We start from the raw sequence: 15,440 nt of genomic DNA on the forward strand, positions 1-15,440 counted from the left end.
CAATGGGGGCCTGGTCCCTGAGGGGACGGCCGCCGTTGCCATGGTGGCAGGAGGGCCGCTCCGGCGCTATTGGCTCAGCCGGCCAGGCCACGCGCCCACGCCCGCCCGCCCTAGCCCCAGGCTCTGTGCTCTCCTAGTCCAACGGCAATGAAGAATGGGAAAATCGTCATCTTCGTGATTTTCTCGTGGGCGATGCTGTCCCATCCCCAGACTCTAACGGGAGACTGAGCGGGCGGAAAGACCGCCGACGCTGAGGAGGCCGACCAGCTGTGAGGGGAGCATGTCGGGAACCATAGTCCAGGAGGAGGTGGTGGGCGCCTTGCTTGCTGGGATACGTAGTCCCCGCCGCAGTGTGTGCCGGGAGCCGGCTTTGTCTTGGGAACTCTCGCGAGAGGCCGGCTTCTCTCAAGTGTTTCTGCGCGCGTCGTCCAGCAGCCACGTTGTTTTGTGTGCTCGTTTGTTTTGTGTTCGTCTGTATTATTGTCTAGGTTACTCCCCAAGTGGTGGATTGTGCATTAGGAGGATTTCTGCGTAAACCGCGAATCACAAACATAGGGTTTGTGTTGAATGTTCTTGTATTTATCAGCCGGCGGAATACTCTTTTGTGAGTTAAAATGTCAGGGTTTTTTTGTTTTAAGAAAGCATTTTTGGATGTGGTGTAATTTGGAAGTCATCTGCGGTATCACTTTCTGCTTATTTTTGCTATCTCTGACTTGAGCAGACCTTGTTCCACCCTGCGCTCCGAGCCAGAGACTATTAGATAACGTTTTGCTGCTTGTTTGATCTCAACCCTGAAAAGCGAGGTCCCTGTTAACTTTTCACTGAAGAGCCAAGCATAAAGAAAAGTGGACTCTACTGCCATTATCAAGTCTCATACCTTTCGGTGTATTTTTTTATTTACCTGATAGCTCCTTTTCACACTCCCTCAGTCACACACAGGTACAAGCATAGTTCCAATGTGTGTAACTGGATTAAGTTAGGAGTTGTTACCTAAAGTCACGAAAACCTAACTCCTGAAAAGTATGGCAATTATGACGAGATTAAATCAGAGACAAATGCCCAGGTTTCTGTTACAGATCAAGTAAACTGTACGTGCTTTTTGATAATTGTTCTGGCACTTAGATAAATGCTGCACTTAATTTGCCGTTAAATTGGGACAATCATTGACACATTCTAAAGGTGATTGTATTAAATTGCAAAAGACACTTAGCTATCGTTGGATGTGTGTGTGTGTGTGTGTGTGTGTGTGTCTTACAAAAACTCCCCTCCCAACTATTTTTGCGTATCAAAATCTTTTATTAACATCAATAGATTCACAGCATTTTTTAACCGATATAGAACTTGGAAATTTTTTTTTTTTTGGTCTCCTTTTATATGAGGACATTTGTGCAGAAAAGGGAAAGGAACGCTTCTTGGTCTTTGGAGCCAGACAGATCTGGATTAAATTCAAATCCTGGGGCAATACTAATATACACTATATCTACAGCTTGTGAGAGCACCAGAACCTCCTGGAATTAGATTTCATGGGCTTGAATCTTGGTGATATATACTTCTTATTAATTTGCTAGCTGTGTGACCTTGAGATCATTACTAAACCTTCCTGTGTTCCACCTCATAGGATGCATGTAATGATTGAAAATGTATGTAAAGCACTAACCATGTCATTATTAGGTGATATATATGTAATCTTCAAATTCTTCCGAGAGCCTCAGTTTCCTCATCTGTAAAATGGAGATAATACGCATCTTGCTGGGAATTTGGGAAGATTAGATATAAATAAAACATCTAGTATGGTAGGAGGCATTCAATAAATTATAGTAATAGTGATCATATTATTCAAGAAAAGCCAGTACTGTGCCACATCTGTCTCGACTCATACTGCAGTGGCTGCTGAGTTGTACATTTTTGTAGCCTCCCTCCACCCTCCTTTGTTAATCAGTCCACCTTTATTTATTTATTGGGACAGGTGAGTTTGTAGGGACCATCGGTATGAGGCACCTACTGCCTTCCTAAGAGGAAGCTGGCATTCGGAGTTGGATAGAAGTTGGAGCCCAGGGTTTCAGCCAGTCCTGGGACCCTTCTTCTGGATTTCAGTTTTGTGAACCATACATTTTCTTATTGTTTAAGCCAAACTGAGTTGGGAGTTTCTGTTATCTGCTACCAAAAACATTCTAATTCCCTCAGGAAGGTAAGTCATCTTTGCCTATATTATCTAAAGCACCTCCAGGTTACTCTCTGTTGTAATTCATTTATTTCCATGTCAATATACACCACAATCTGCAGTTATCTTGCTTATTTACTTACTTATTTCCTTTCTTTGAATTGCTTGGCTCAGGAAGGCAGTGAGCTTGTTTTTCTTCTTCCTAGTATCCTATAGATACTCAATAAATATTTGGTACATGGTTGAATGGTGATGCTATATTTGAATTTATTAGGGGAAAGAGACAGTTTCCAGCTTTCCTTTAATACGGGGTTTCACAGCCTTGACACTGTTGACATATTAGGCCGGATAATTCTTTCAAGGGGCACTGTCCTGGGCATTGTAGGATGTTCACCATCACCCCAGCCCCTTACCCACTGGATGCCAGTAGCAGGAAAAAAAGTCCCTGATTGAGAACCATTGTTGTAATATCTACGAGATTTTCGTTAAGCTTAACTGGCACAAAAAGGGCATCATCTTAGGACAGGTTTTTGAGGTAAAATAGAGTAATATTTGCTATCTGAACCGCAGGTGATGTAGCTATGAATGAGTCAGACAACCTGGCCAGGTTCCATCCGACAGCTGAGGAGGGTGCTGTCTCCCACTTAGCTACCGGACCTGCCTGTGTTGTGGTGATGTGCCCCGCCCGTCCCGAGGAGTTAATTTTGACGGTGATTGAGAAGTGTTTTTATGATTATAAATTACTTCCTACAGGCGAGTGTATATAACTGGCCACTTTTCTTTGCCTTAGTTTCCCTACTTATGAACTAATAATTAGAAAGCTTGCACAGTTACTGAAAATTATTAAGTAATTCTTACATTTATGGTTACCTTACCAATTCTATGATAGTAGAGAAAATAAAGAAATTCAATATTTGGATAACCAGGATCATTGTTGCCCTACGTAAGATTTTCACTCTGAAAACTCCATAGGCCAGAAATAGATTTCTCTTGTCTTTGTTGCTTCAACACATATGAGAAAAAGGAAAGGGAGGAAATGTTACTGTCCTGTGTCTTCTCTGTTCTGAACTATAATGGGGTAAGTTAAAGTCCTTATACAGAAAGATGAGTCATTTCAGTGCAGACAGTTTGGATTTGCTCTCTGGAAAGAAGCACCTTCATTTTAGTGGGGGAACAACCACCAAAGTGTTGGTGTATTTTTTTTTTTTCTAATGTCAGATAGATTCTCAAACCAGGATATGTCTGAGCTCCGGAGATGTTAGCATTGTTACAATGCCGTTGTCGGGTGGCACATTAGGTTCTTGGAGTCCAAAGGAATTAATAGTCCACGGTGTGGGGTGGGCGTGGCAGAATAAATAACGTTTTCAGGATTGGTTGTCATTGGGCGAGTTGGACTGACCTTACCTCAGGTGTGCCAGGTGAGATGAGGCCCCTCCTTCTGGGTACATCAGGTGGCTACCTGCTTGCAAAGTCAGCTCTTGGCAAACAAAAGGACAGTTGTCAGTGGTGGACCACTGGAGTGAGGTGGAAAAGAGAGAGACGTGAGGACTGAGTCCTGCAAATTAATGTTGCTTGTTTTAATTCCCCAACAAAAAGGAGAAATAGCAACAAGGATATTTCTTGCCAGTTCTGAATGAGGAGGCACTCCAAAATAATTGTACGTGCCTCCCGTCTGCTGTCTACACCCGCAGACAGAAGGTGGAGGCTGTGTTAGGAGAATGAGTACAGCTTGGGAGAAGACGTACCCTCCAACTCCGAGAGGGGAGGAACTGTTAGGAAGCTGATGTTACAGACTAAGGACCCCAAAACCAACCATTTAAGTTGTGAAATGTCTGTTTTTCCTGAGAAAGTTTGTAAATTATTACTTTTCATTTAAAAGCAGTAGGCTGCACAAATATGTGATTTTGTGCTTGCGAAGGCTCTCTTCCAAGGGGTCGACCATTTATCAACCCGTGTTACTTTCTGACAGTAGTATAAATTATTCTCCTTTTTCTCTGCCGGGAGGGGACAGGGTCAGCCCAGGAGGAAAAGTCAGGAAAGTCTGTCTTTAGCTCCTGACCCTGCATTTCTATACCTGTCTCCATCCTCCTTATTTACTGTTGGGTGTGTCTCCTTGGAGTCCCACAATGCAATCCAGGGCTCCCTGTGCCTAGTGCTAAGCAGTTCTTGCAGGTTCGTTCCACCCGCTTTGTCTTTGGCCTCCCCGAGGCTGAGAGGCCTAACCAGCCGAAGACAGCCCCAGCTGCGAGGCAGTGGAAAGGTGCCTGTCTTTCCTAGAACAAACTACGACAGAGACCTTATTCCCCGGCTCTGCTCTGTTCTTCCAATGGTGAGGCCGCCTCGGAGGGCGGAGGAGTATAATCTAGGTTTATTAACCTTGGGACAATGATAAAGGAAATTACAGGAAGCCCACCCTTACTGTGACTTCTGTGTCCGTGGGGATCTCTTTTGTCCCAGAACAGAATCACAACTCTCCCGAGGCAGAGTCCAGTGTGTCTGGGAGTGTGGGGATGGGGCCAGGGGGCTGCAGAGTGAGGGGCCGTGGGCTGCTTCCGGGAGGGCTTCAGGGATCTTGGGAACTGTCTTCAATAGCAGTGGGTCTCCCGGAAATTCATCGTAATAAAATAAAGCCATATGGCCAAACCGTTGTGCTGTTAAAGTGTCCTTACAGATTGCATTAGGCAAATGGCCATTAGCTTTCAGCTGGAGTGGTTTGCCTAACCATCCCACTGTGCGCTTCACTCCTGCAGAGGAGCCTGGCTTTGCCTGTGAGGATGAGGAGCCCAGGCTGCCCTGGGAATGGGATGACGGGCGTGGCAAGGCTCAGGGTTGGCCAGGGCTGTGCGGTCTGTCGTGACACTCACAAGACAATAGGTAGACTCTGTCTGGAGTCAGATGGATCTGGGTGTAAATCCTGGCACCTGCAGCCTCTCTAGGACAATGACCTAACCTCTCTGAAATCCTGCCTGTAAAATGTGCGTAGGAAATCCTACTGCATCATGGCATGGTAGCATGGGGACCAATTAATTGAATAATGTAACATAAGCAAAGTACCTGCCACCGAAGGGAGCACGTAAACGGCGGCTATGGCGATTATTGCTGTGAATAATTTCCTGGTCACATAAGATGCCTCCAAGTGGCTCCACTCCCCTTCTCGTCCTCTCCCAGTAAGAAAGACACCACCAACCTGTTCACTTGTCCTCACCTGTCAGTGCGCTTGCTGCTCCCAGCACATGACTGCTCAGGTAATCTATAGTCCATAGATTTCAAAAACGCAGTCCAATCTGTGTTAGTATCTTCGCAGATGATTCAAAATCGGAGATTCCAGTTTTAGCAGGGAGGTTAAAATGTCACCTTCCTGTGGTAAGAGAATCTTAAGAATATTCCACAGATTTTAGCTTTGTCACTGTCCTGGAGAGAGAAACTATTTTCGGTACTTTATTTCTGTTACATTGTTCTTACAAAGCCCTTTCTCCAATGTTACTTTATAACATTAGGTTTCTGCTTAGTGAATAGCTATAGTGATATTAGTACATTTCCTAAAGGAATAATATCCTATGGTGCACTAAACGGACTAGTCAGCCACCTTTATTCAGCACTGGAAGTTTCCACAAGCCCAGTCAGTCATCCGTTCATCCAACAAATATTTGTGGAATTCCTCCCATGGACAGCCATTATGTAAAAGTATTACAATTGATTCAAAGATCATTATCAACAACAACAAAAAATGTTTGCCTATTTGCTGGGGTGAGGGCTAGCGCAAGCTGCAAGCCAGAGACCACAGCCAGGTCTAGGTGAAGCCAAGAGCTTAGCGGCCAGAGAGCCATGCTCACATCTCAGCTCTCTCAGGGTCACTGTGGGACCCTGCGAGGCAGCTTACACTCTGTGAGCTGCAGCATTGTCACCTGCAGAATGTGGTTCCACCATCATTCAGTCAACAAAAAACACATCCATGCTGTGTGAGGTATGTCCCCAGGCCATTTACCTGTGTGCTCTTAGTAAATTCTCACCACAGTGCTGCAATAAGGCATCCAGGCAACAAATGCTATTTTCTCTCCCCTGTCCTCCTAATTCATATGTTCATTTAATAAACTTTGGGCCGAGCCCTGTGCTAGGAAGCGCTTGGTTTAAAGAAAAACGAGATGAAGACCACCCCTCAAGCTTCTCAATCTAGTTGGGGCCACCACCCATAAACAGGTAACAATCCAATGTAATCATTGGAATGCCAGCACTGTGCATAGAACCTTATTGGAAGCAGAAGCAGGGTGCTCGCCCAGCCTGGGCTAGGGTGTGGGATGGGGGACAAGGGGACTGACAGCTGAGTGGAGGGGTGGAGGTTGGAGGGAGGGTACTGCATTCCCTGCCAGAGGCTGCCGGCACACAACAGAGGGACCGCACCTATAGGATGGACAGCTGAGTGTTCCTGAAAGCAAGGGTCCGAGGAAGGAATGAGCAGGACAGACGGGGACATGCCCAAGATGTGTTTCCAGACTGTCTCTGAGTTCTAAAGGGTTGGTAAGGTCTTCAAGGACCTTGTTGACTTTTTGCAACAGCAATGGCTCTCCAGAAAATGGATCATGATAAAATAAAAGCAATAAGGCCAAACCTTTGTGTTTTCAAATATACCCTGACGAATTTCACCATGAAAATGAATACTGGTTTGAATTTTTGTTCTATTCTGGACTTTACTCATTCAGAGTGACCTGGAGGAGCCCAGTTCACGGGGCCAGGGCTTTTAAAAGCCTGATGGAATCTGTGCTGGTTTGCATGGTTGGCTGACAAAACCTAAGAATAATTCCAAAATGGTGCTTTGTGTCCTGAGTGCTTCTAAAGAAGGGTGACCCACTGCCCCCCTGGCTCTGGGCGCTCACTATACCACTGACACAAACCCAGTGGCCATCCCAAACAGGACCGGTAAGGGGATTCGGCTGGCCCACTGCACACATGGCACCATGACAGCCGGGCGAGCAGGCAGACAACGCGAAAGGAATCTCTGTCCAAGCATGTGTGGGCTAAGAGCAAAGCCAAGTACATCGGAGACAGGAGGAGTTGAAGTGTCAGTGAAGTGTAGAAATGAGAGTGCTCGTGCAGAGAACTAGGATCCTAGAAACATGAACTTACTCTCCTTGCCAGCCAGGGGAGCCAGACACTCAGGAAAATCTTACGCAGAGCCGCCAAAGTGAAGAGCTGGGGCACAGGACAAGCAGTGTTTTAGTTTGGGCTTTGGCATTCGCAGGCAACAAAAACAGGAGAAACAAGAAACAAAAGGGAATGCATCGATTCACATGACTTGGAAGTTTTGGGGTGCTTCCGGTTTAGGCTCAGCCATGTCCAGGGGCTCCCGTGGGCTCGTCAGGACTTGCTGTCTGTCTGTCCACCTCAGCTGAGCGCTTTCTTTCTGGCGTGGGCCTTCCTGGCGTGGGCAGTGTCGGGCCCTAAGTGGACACAAGACTCCACCACCCGAAAGAGGAGAGCGAGTGGGCAGCACGCGTGCTTTCCAGGAAAGCCCCTCAAGGTCCCTCTGAGGTAGGGGTCTTCTATGTCTTGCTCATTTTACAAGTGGGAGGAGAGCTCAGCTGGATTCAGGAATTCCCTGAGGACACTGGTAAATGGTGCAGCCAGGTGTGAAATTCCAAAGTCCTGGCCTTGGTCACAGGGCGGAGGGGAAGGGCGGGGCAGTGGCTGGGAGTGGCAGAGGTAGTGGGTGTGGGTGCTGGCAATGCCAGGAGACCAACAAAGTGCTTTTAAGTAGCTCCTTCCCTTTCTTCAAGCACAGCCTGAGCCACAAATCCCTAACGGGTAAGTTCCAAAGAACAGAACAGAATTTTCGTTCCACCGGAGGCACTGGTTAGCATCTGGTGCTGGCTAGTCCTGGTGAGGCTTCAGGACTGGAGGTGGGGACGGTCCCCTGTCACCTCGCAGAGAGCAGGTCCTAACCCTCCCCTGGGGAAGGGGCACGAGGGTCTGCAGGCTGCTCTCAGAGGGCCAGGCTGAGTTCCAACAGGCTCCCCTATGGGGCTCCCCAGTGGGGCCTTCAGGCTGCAGGTACTGTGTTTCCCTGTTGGTTGAGCCCGAGCTGCTGAATCTTCCCACAGGGGCCGTCTTGAGTCCAATGTGTGTGGGGGGGGGGTGGGGGGGGCGCACAGCCCACAGAGACCGGGCTGCCTGGAAGACATCGGGATGCATTAGCGTGACTATAAGCTGTGAGCTAGATGTCTCCAGAAAGTGAGGGTTTGTGTAGGAAACGCTGACATTCCACTTTCTCCTTGCATTGAGGAGACCGTTCAGGATCAAGCTGGGTAACCGGAGATGAGGTAACGTCCAGAGCACACGTGACACGGGGACAGATGGAAGCTGGAGCCAGAGGAAGCCAGGCCTTGCTTCTGAAATTTTAATCAACTCATGATGTCATTCTAGCCATTATGGGATCACAGTCCAAGCCTGACAGTGACTGGTTTTATGCTATTTGCATCTCGTAGCTTGCTTTTGATTTTACCTAAGAATTTAAATATACTGTATTCTGTTTTAGTCATGTTAACAAGGAAGGAAGGAAGAGAAGAAGGAAGGGAGGGAGGAAAGAAGGAAGGAAGAAGACACACACACACGCACACACAGATGTTTGTGAGCTGTTAAGGTTGATAATATTTGGATGATACCCACGTCCCCAGGTCCCGTCCTGCCATAGCGACCTGCTTGAACATCTATAGAGAATAAAGCAGGTAAAGAGACTCCATTACTATGAAGCTTTGCTTCAAACCCCAGTGTAGACGCCCGTCGGTGGTAGAGGAGACCCTTTTACTTAGGCTAGCAGCCAACCCGAGGGCCATCTGGGCTTTTCCCTCCTGGATCCACACACATTTACCACTCTGACATTCAGTCATTCAACAAACACTCACTGAGTGTCCACAGCATGCTAGGCGCTAGTCTCGGCATTTGGGCTTCAGCTGTGAACAACACACACAAATCCTTGCCCTCCTGGAGCTTACATTCTAATTGAGGGAGACTGAACTCCTCCCCCCTACCAAAATAAATAAATAAAAACGACAGCTTCTGGTAAGAATTATGAAGAAAACTAAAGCAGAGTAAGGAACAGGTGGCACAGGGTACTGTGTGTGTGTGTGTGTGGGGGGGTGTGCACTCCTACTTTAAATAAGGTGGTAAGAAATGAGCAGAGACCTGCAGGAAGTGAGAGATGACACGAATATCCTTTGGACAGATTCTCAGTACAGGGAAAAAGACATGCAAAGGCCCTGGGGTAGAAGCGTGGTTGGCATGTGCAGCGAGTAGCAAGGAGGGCAGTGAACAGAGGCAGGAGTGGCAGAGGAGGGTCTATGACCAGCTAAGGCCCTACAGGCCACAGTGAGAGCTTTCATTTGCCTCTGAGTGAGGTGTAAAGTCGCTGGAGTTTTGACTAAAGGAGTGACTTGACATTCATGATGCTCAAAGGTTCACTCCAGGTGCTGTGTGGGGTCCAATACAGATGGAAGGTGAGCCACAAATGTGAGTTGCATCTGTAACCTAAAAACATGTTCCATGTTAAAAAGTAAAACGAAACAGGTGCAAATAATGTTAATCTATTTAATTTAACCTAATATACTTAAGCTCTTAATAGTACAATATGTAATCAATATAAAAATTACTATTGAGGTAGTTTATACATCTTGTTTTATACTAAATCTTTGAAATCTGGTGTCTATTTGACAGCTCCTCTTAATATGAAACAGTCACATTGCAAACGCTTAACAGCCTTATGTGGCCTGTGGTCACCACACTGGGTGGTACAGCGCAGGCCATGGGGGCGAGGGTGGGAACGGGGTCACCAGTTGGGACGTTGTTGCAATGGTACCGCTGAGCGAGAACGGTGAGAACAGACTGAGGCCCAGAGCGCACCAAGGACTAGCCATCTGAGAAGTGACAACTTCTCCTTAAAGCGTATGGCGGACTGCTTGCGGAACCACCAGCCTGGCTCCTTGTGGGGAGAAGGCAGAGCCACGGGGAACAGCTGATAAATAACAACTACACTGAGAGAGAGGAATCCATATTCAGTCGCATTCACCACCACTATGGCCTCAGCCACACGTTCCCAGCTTCACGACAGCCCAGCAATGGAGGTGATTGTTCAGGCAGTGCCGGGGCTACAGTCCCCGGCTGTAGGACATTGTGGAATAATCCCCAGGGGAAAGGGTGAACGGGGGTCTGTTACCCCAGACCCAACACAAACCCTACACAGCTCCTTTACAGCACACAGCCTGCCATCAATTTCCTTATCATCGGATGCCCCCCCAAACAAAAGGCAGCATTCTAACAGCTCACCGGTACTATTGTGTCCACGTGGTTCCCATCAGGCAGGTGCACGAGGCCCTCTTCACAGAACTCCCACACTTCATCATAACACGTTCGCCTGTCGTCTGAATAGAATTTTCAGAAATGGGAATTGTGGCTATTTAAAGTATTCCTATTGTTTTTATGTCTGATTCAAGACTGGTGCGAATCACTGGACTTTGGGCTTCTTTGCGGTGACATGAATAACCCAGTCCTAGCTGAGATGGAGATGTCCAAACGCTTTGTATCAAAAACCAGCCCAGAGCTGGGATTTTTATCAGCCCCAAGCCTGGAATTCGATTGTCATTCATTTGTGCCCTAAGGCATAAATCTAGGACTGACAGAAAGGAAAACCTAACTGAGACAAGTGTCGGGACAGTTTAAATGAAAATGTAATTCACTTGCCTTTTAAATAGCGTTGTTCAGATAAGTGAGTCAATACACCAATTGCTACCATCTGTCATTACCGAGGATTTACGGGAGCTTGAAACTATAGAAAACAATTTCTAATATTACATAAGTTAATTCAACAGATATTTATAAGGACCTACTTTTTGTCAGGCACTGTGTGAATGGCTACAAAGGCAAATTAGACTAGGTATAGAAACAGAATTATAACAGAATGTGATGGATGCTATGAACACCGGTAGAATTACGTGCAAGGATTGTGCATGCTGGGCTGGGGTGGGGATAGGGACAAGAAAAAATATTAGAACTTGTCTTTATATTTTTTTACCTCATACTTTAAAGTTTTCTATTTTTGTGTGTTTTCAGATACGCATAATTGGTACAGTGACACACATATAATTTATAAATGATATAGGGAGCTGCGGTGCATAACCGGTCATTGAGAGAGCATGGCTAAAGGAGAACAGACGCAGGAGTCATGTGATCCGGGCTGTGCAGGACTCAGGACAACTTGCCTGAATAAGCAGCATTCGTCCTGAGTCTCACCTGTGATCTCGCCCGACAGAAGAGCGGGGAACCATGCCCGTCAGGAGGAAAAGATGGCAGCGTTTTCTCACAGGTGTGAAAGAATACGACACTTCTACACAAGGGGTGCCGAGAGAGTCCTGCACCCAGGTGGGACATGGGGGAAGGGAGAGGTGGCACTAATGGGACTTAGTGTGCTAAGTTCATGAGCCTGTTTTACCCCATATGAAGGAGAGGAGGGGGCGAAGGGACTCAGTGGTCTTCTGGACAATTGGACCTTCCCCCTGCCCACTGGGCGATCTGTGGGAATCTTCCTGGTTACGGTGCTGAGAGGGGTGGAATAACCTGCTTCTGTTGGGGGAAGAAGGAATGAGAATCAAAAACTCTCCTGTGTCACTTATAAAATGTAGCCCTGAGCAAGAGACGACCCAGTTTTTTTTACCAACTGGACTATAATGAGTCCTCCAGCAATCTGCAGCCAAATCCCTATTGTTGGTCAGCACAGTAGTGGTCTCAGGCACGTGGTCAGGTCAGCATTATTTTTGAGCTCTCTCTCTTCCACTCCTAATAACATTTTATGCCCGTTATTAGCCATTTGTCTAAAACCACGAATAACCAAGTCATGAAATCCGTTGCCCTTTCGATCAACCTGCAGGGTTTGACGTCCTTGGCAGCCTTTCTGTACTCGTCAAGGGTCTTAGTTGCAAGCAACAGAAATCACTCTGGATGATTTAAGGAGAAAAGAACAGAAATAATCTGGGGTGCAGGGACCGAGGAGTGGACACAGGGGAGGTGCGGGGAACCAGGACTGGAGGCCAGGAAGCCATGAGTAAGTCCCCAGATCATGCTGGTGTTATGGAGTTGGAGAAGTGGTGTTGAGAAAGACACCAAGTATTCCGTGTCAACAGGACAATCCTAACAGCCCCCCAGAATCTCACCCTATGCCTGGGATTCTGCCATTTGCCACTTTCTTCCTGAGTCCCGTGAACTTTCACTCCAGGTCTGCAGGGGCTCACTTCCATTCTGTGTTTTGGTCACTGACCCTTCTCTCAGTTTGGGTCCTCGTGTCTGTCTGTACTGAACATTTCTGTTTAGATGGGCCACCCTCCCCCATCAGATGCAATTTGTCTAGCAGAGAGCACTGAAATCTTTTTTTTTTTTAAAAGATTTATTGGGGAAGGGGGAACAGCACTGTATTGGGGAACAGTGTGTACTTCCAGAACTTTTCCAAGTCAAGTTGTTGTCCTTTCAATGTTAGTTGTGAAGGGCGCAGCTCAGCTCCAGGTCCAGTTGCTGTTGTTAGTTGCAGGGGGCGCAGCCCACCATCCCTTGCGGGAGTCGAGGAGTTGAACTGGCAGCCTTGTGGTTGAGAGCCCGCGTTCCAACCAACTGAGCCATCTGGCCACCTGGGAGCTGAGCGGCAGCTCACTGACTTCATTCTAGTTGCGGAGGGTGCAGCTTGCTGGCCCATGTGGGAATCGAACCCGCAGCCCCGTTGCTCAGAGTTTGTGCTCTAACCAACTGAGCCACCCTTCCACCCCCCAAAGTCTTTTAAACCAACGTTGGTTCGCGCACTTCTCCAACCACGGTTGTCAGTCAGTCAGACACCAGAACTGTGTTACTTCCTTCTGGTTAATCCTAAATCATCTTGATTGTGTCCCTCATGATAACTCTCGCATCCACTGTCTTTTCTAATTCTGCAGCCCAGGTTCTAGCTCAGCCTCTTACTGCCTGGACTATTGCGACAGGCTCCAAACCGCCTTACTGCCCTCTGTCTACGTTCTCAGTGCATCCTGGGCTCTGCTCCAGTCTTCATGAGCCACTTTGATGAGTGTCGGCCTCTCAACGACATGGTAGGTCCCCACTGACTATTGGAAGAGCCTGGTTTTTAAGGCCTCAGTTGTCTTGCCCCAGCTTCCTCACTCTGTTCTAGCATTATGTAGTCTAGGGTTTAACCACAGACATTTCAACAGACTAAGGGAGGGATACAATCTTGTAGGGGTTATAGAAAGGAGAATATGTTGGTTCTAATCACCCAGAGGTCCTTTCAATGCTATTCCTGCAATGTTTCTCTCTCCCATTACAACCACTGCCCACTTTCATTTCTCCTCATTCTCAACCAATCCCTGGGCATCTCTGTGAGCCATGGCTACTTCCCTGAGCACAAGCAAAACGTGCGTCTCAAGGTTTGGGGTTTCCTTCTTTCTTCTCTTTTATCTTCTGCTCCTCCCAAAGACGATATCAGTGTACAAAGCAGGGGAGCACAAAAACAGGACTTGTCTACTCTCTCAAGCCAAAGAACTTGGCAGTTGAACGTAAGCAAGATAACTCCAACACCCACTTGACTTAAAGCTTGGTAAATGGTATTTCTGAAACTTGTATTTTTATTTGTGTAAGACATGATCACACCACAGCTATTTTATAGATGTTGAAGTTGGAAATACATTCTTATTTTTGTCTTAGGAAAAAGAGAGGCATAAATCATATAGCTTCTTCAATTAAAATAAATGATGTCTGTATTCCAAAGCCTAACAGTTGTCTTGTCGATGAATGACAAATCCTCAGGGTCCCGTGGCCTCCTTTCCTGGGGACCTGGTCAGCTGTGTCCTCTCCTCCCACAGGCCCGAGCCCTCACCAGGGCCAGCGCCCACGCCTGGGCTGGCTCCTCTCCTCCCCAGACAGCTTTCCTGCCTTCTGTTACCTTCTAACATCAGGTAACCCTGATGTTACCTTGTGTGCTATCCAATAACTTTTCTGCAGCCATAGTGGTCTATCCATCGTCTGCAAATCTCTCTCTTACCTCACTGACTTTATGTCTTTATATACATTTTTCCATTTCTACCAGTTTGGGTCCTTCCCCCATTTCAAGACCTCTGTTCTGATCCCCACCTTCTCCCTGAAACCATCTTCGATTACCCAAGCCATGGTTTTCTTTCTCCCAAGAACCCTCAAAGCTGTTTGAGTCATCTGGACTTCTCCTCTAGGTAACTTATTTAAGAATTATTTGTGTAGTACTTTGAAAACAGTAGAGCTGTACAAAGGTGACGTGATGTCACTTGCAGTTTTATCTTTTCTTTCTAGATAATTTGTGAGTCCTTGAAGGGCCGAGGCTAGCTTCTCAACCCTGTGCATGCCTCCTGGCCTCTAGCAGCTTTTTGGAGCAGATGATGGGGTATTACAGGATGGGGGTGCAGAGAAAGGATATCCACTCTCCTCTCTTGGCTGTGCAGGACTGCCGTTTCCCCATCCTGCACTGAAATCCCAGCAGAGGTGACAGTGTCATTGTCGCTAGAAGCTGGAAGCCGTTAACTGCTGGTGCTTGGCCCTCTAGTGTGGCCCTCCCCTGCGGTAATGAGGCGGAGAACTTGAGTGGAGGTGGCAGGCAGCCTGGAAGCCACTGACAATGCACCACAGCTGGCCTGGAGTTTTGCCCGAGCCAGGAGCAGGCTCGGCTGGACCACGAAAGCCTTCGCAATCTAAAGCAACTGAAAATTTCAGGTTGTATGTTACTGCAGCATAACTTCGCCCACCTCACTGACACTTATTATTTTAAATCCCCGATGATTAGGGGTTTCATTAGATGACTGAAACCTCAAACAGGGTTCTTGGAAGTTTAGCACCTGAAAATAACTCTAAAACAAAACAGGGAGCAATTCAGGGTAAGAGTGAAGGCATTTGATCAGAGTTTGAACACCGGTTCCTATAAGTTGCAAGTTCTAGGTCCTGCGCTGGCAGTTTTTAAATCCTTTGGTCTCAAGACCCCTTTGTACTCTTAAAAATTATTGAGGACCCCAAAGAACTGTTGTATAGTGGGTCATATCTAGGAATATTTGTTGTATTATAAATAAGACCAAGATATTGAAACATGTTTATTTATTCATTTAACACAATAATAATTGACTTATCACATGTTAGTATACCATATTTTTCATACGAAAAAAATTAGTGAGAAGAGTGTCATTATTTTACATTTTTGTAAATTTTTTTATCTGCTTTAATGGAAGATGGGTAGATTCTCACATTT

General features: G+C 46.8%; 1 long non-coding RNA gene across 3 annotated transcripts; it reads left to right on the forward strand.

Annotated features, from left to right (window-relative positions):
- Window positions 1-7,885: 7,885 nt before the first annotated feature.
- On the forward strand, window positions 7,886-15,201 carry LOC117021492 (uncharacterized). Of its 3 annotated transcripts, XR_004422870.1 has the most exons (5): window positions 7,886-7,960; window positions 8,441-8,475; window positions 11,258-11,566; window positions 13,120-13,269; window positions 14,647-15,201. It is a non-coding gene; the product is annotated as an uncharacterized LOC117021492 (long non-coding RNA). The 3 variants fall into 3 exon arrangements; XR_004422868.1 differs by lacking the exon at window positions 8,441-8,475 and having other exon boundaries at window positions 7,893-7,960; XR_004422869.1 differs by lacking the exon at window positions 7,886-7,960 and having other exon boundaries at window positions 8,434-8,475.
- Window positions 15,202-15,440: the final 239 nt, after the last annotated feature.

The sequence above is a fragment of the Rhinolophus ferrumequinum genome, chromosome 4 (genome assembly GCF_004115265.2).
Source record: "Rhinolophus ferrumequinum isolate MPI-CBG mRhiFer1 chromosome 4, mRhiFer1_v1.p, whole genome shotgun sequence".
Lineage (NCBI taxonomy): Eukaryota > Metazoa > Chordata > Mammalia > Chiroptera > Rhinolophidae > Rhinolophus > Rhinolophus ferrumequinum.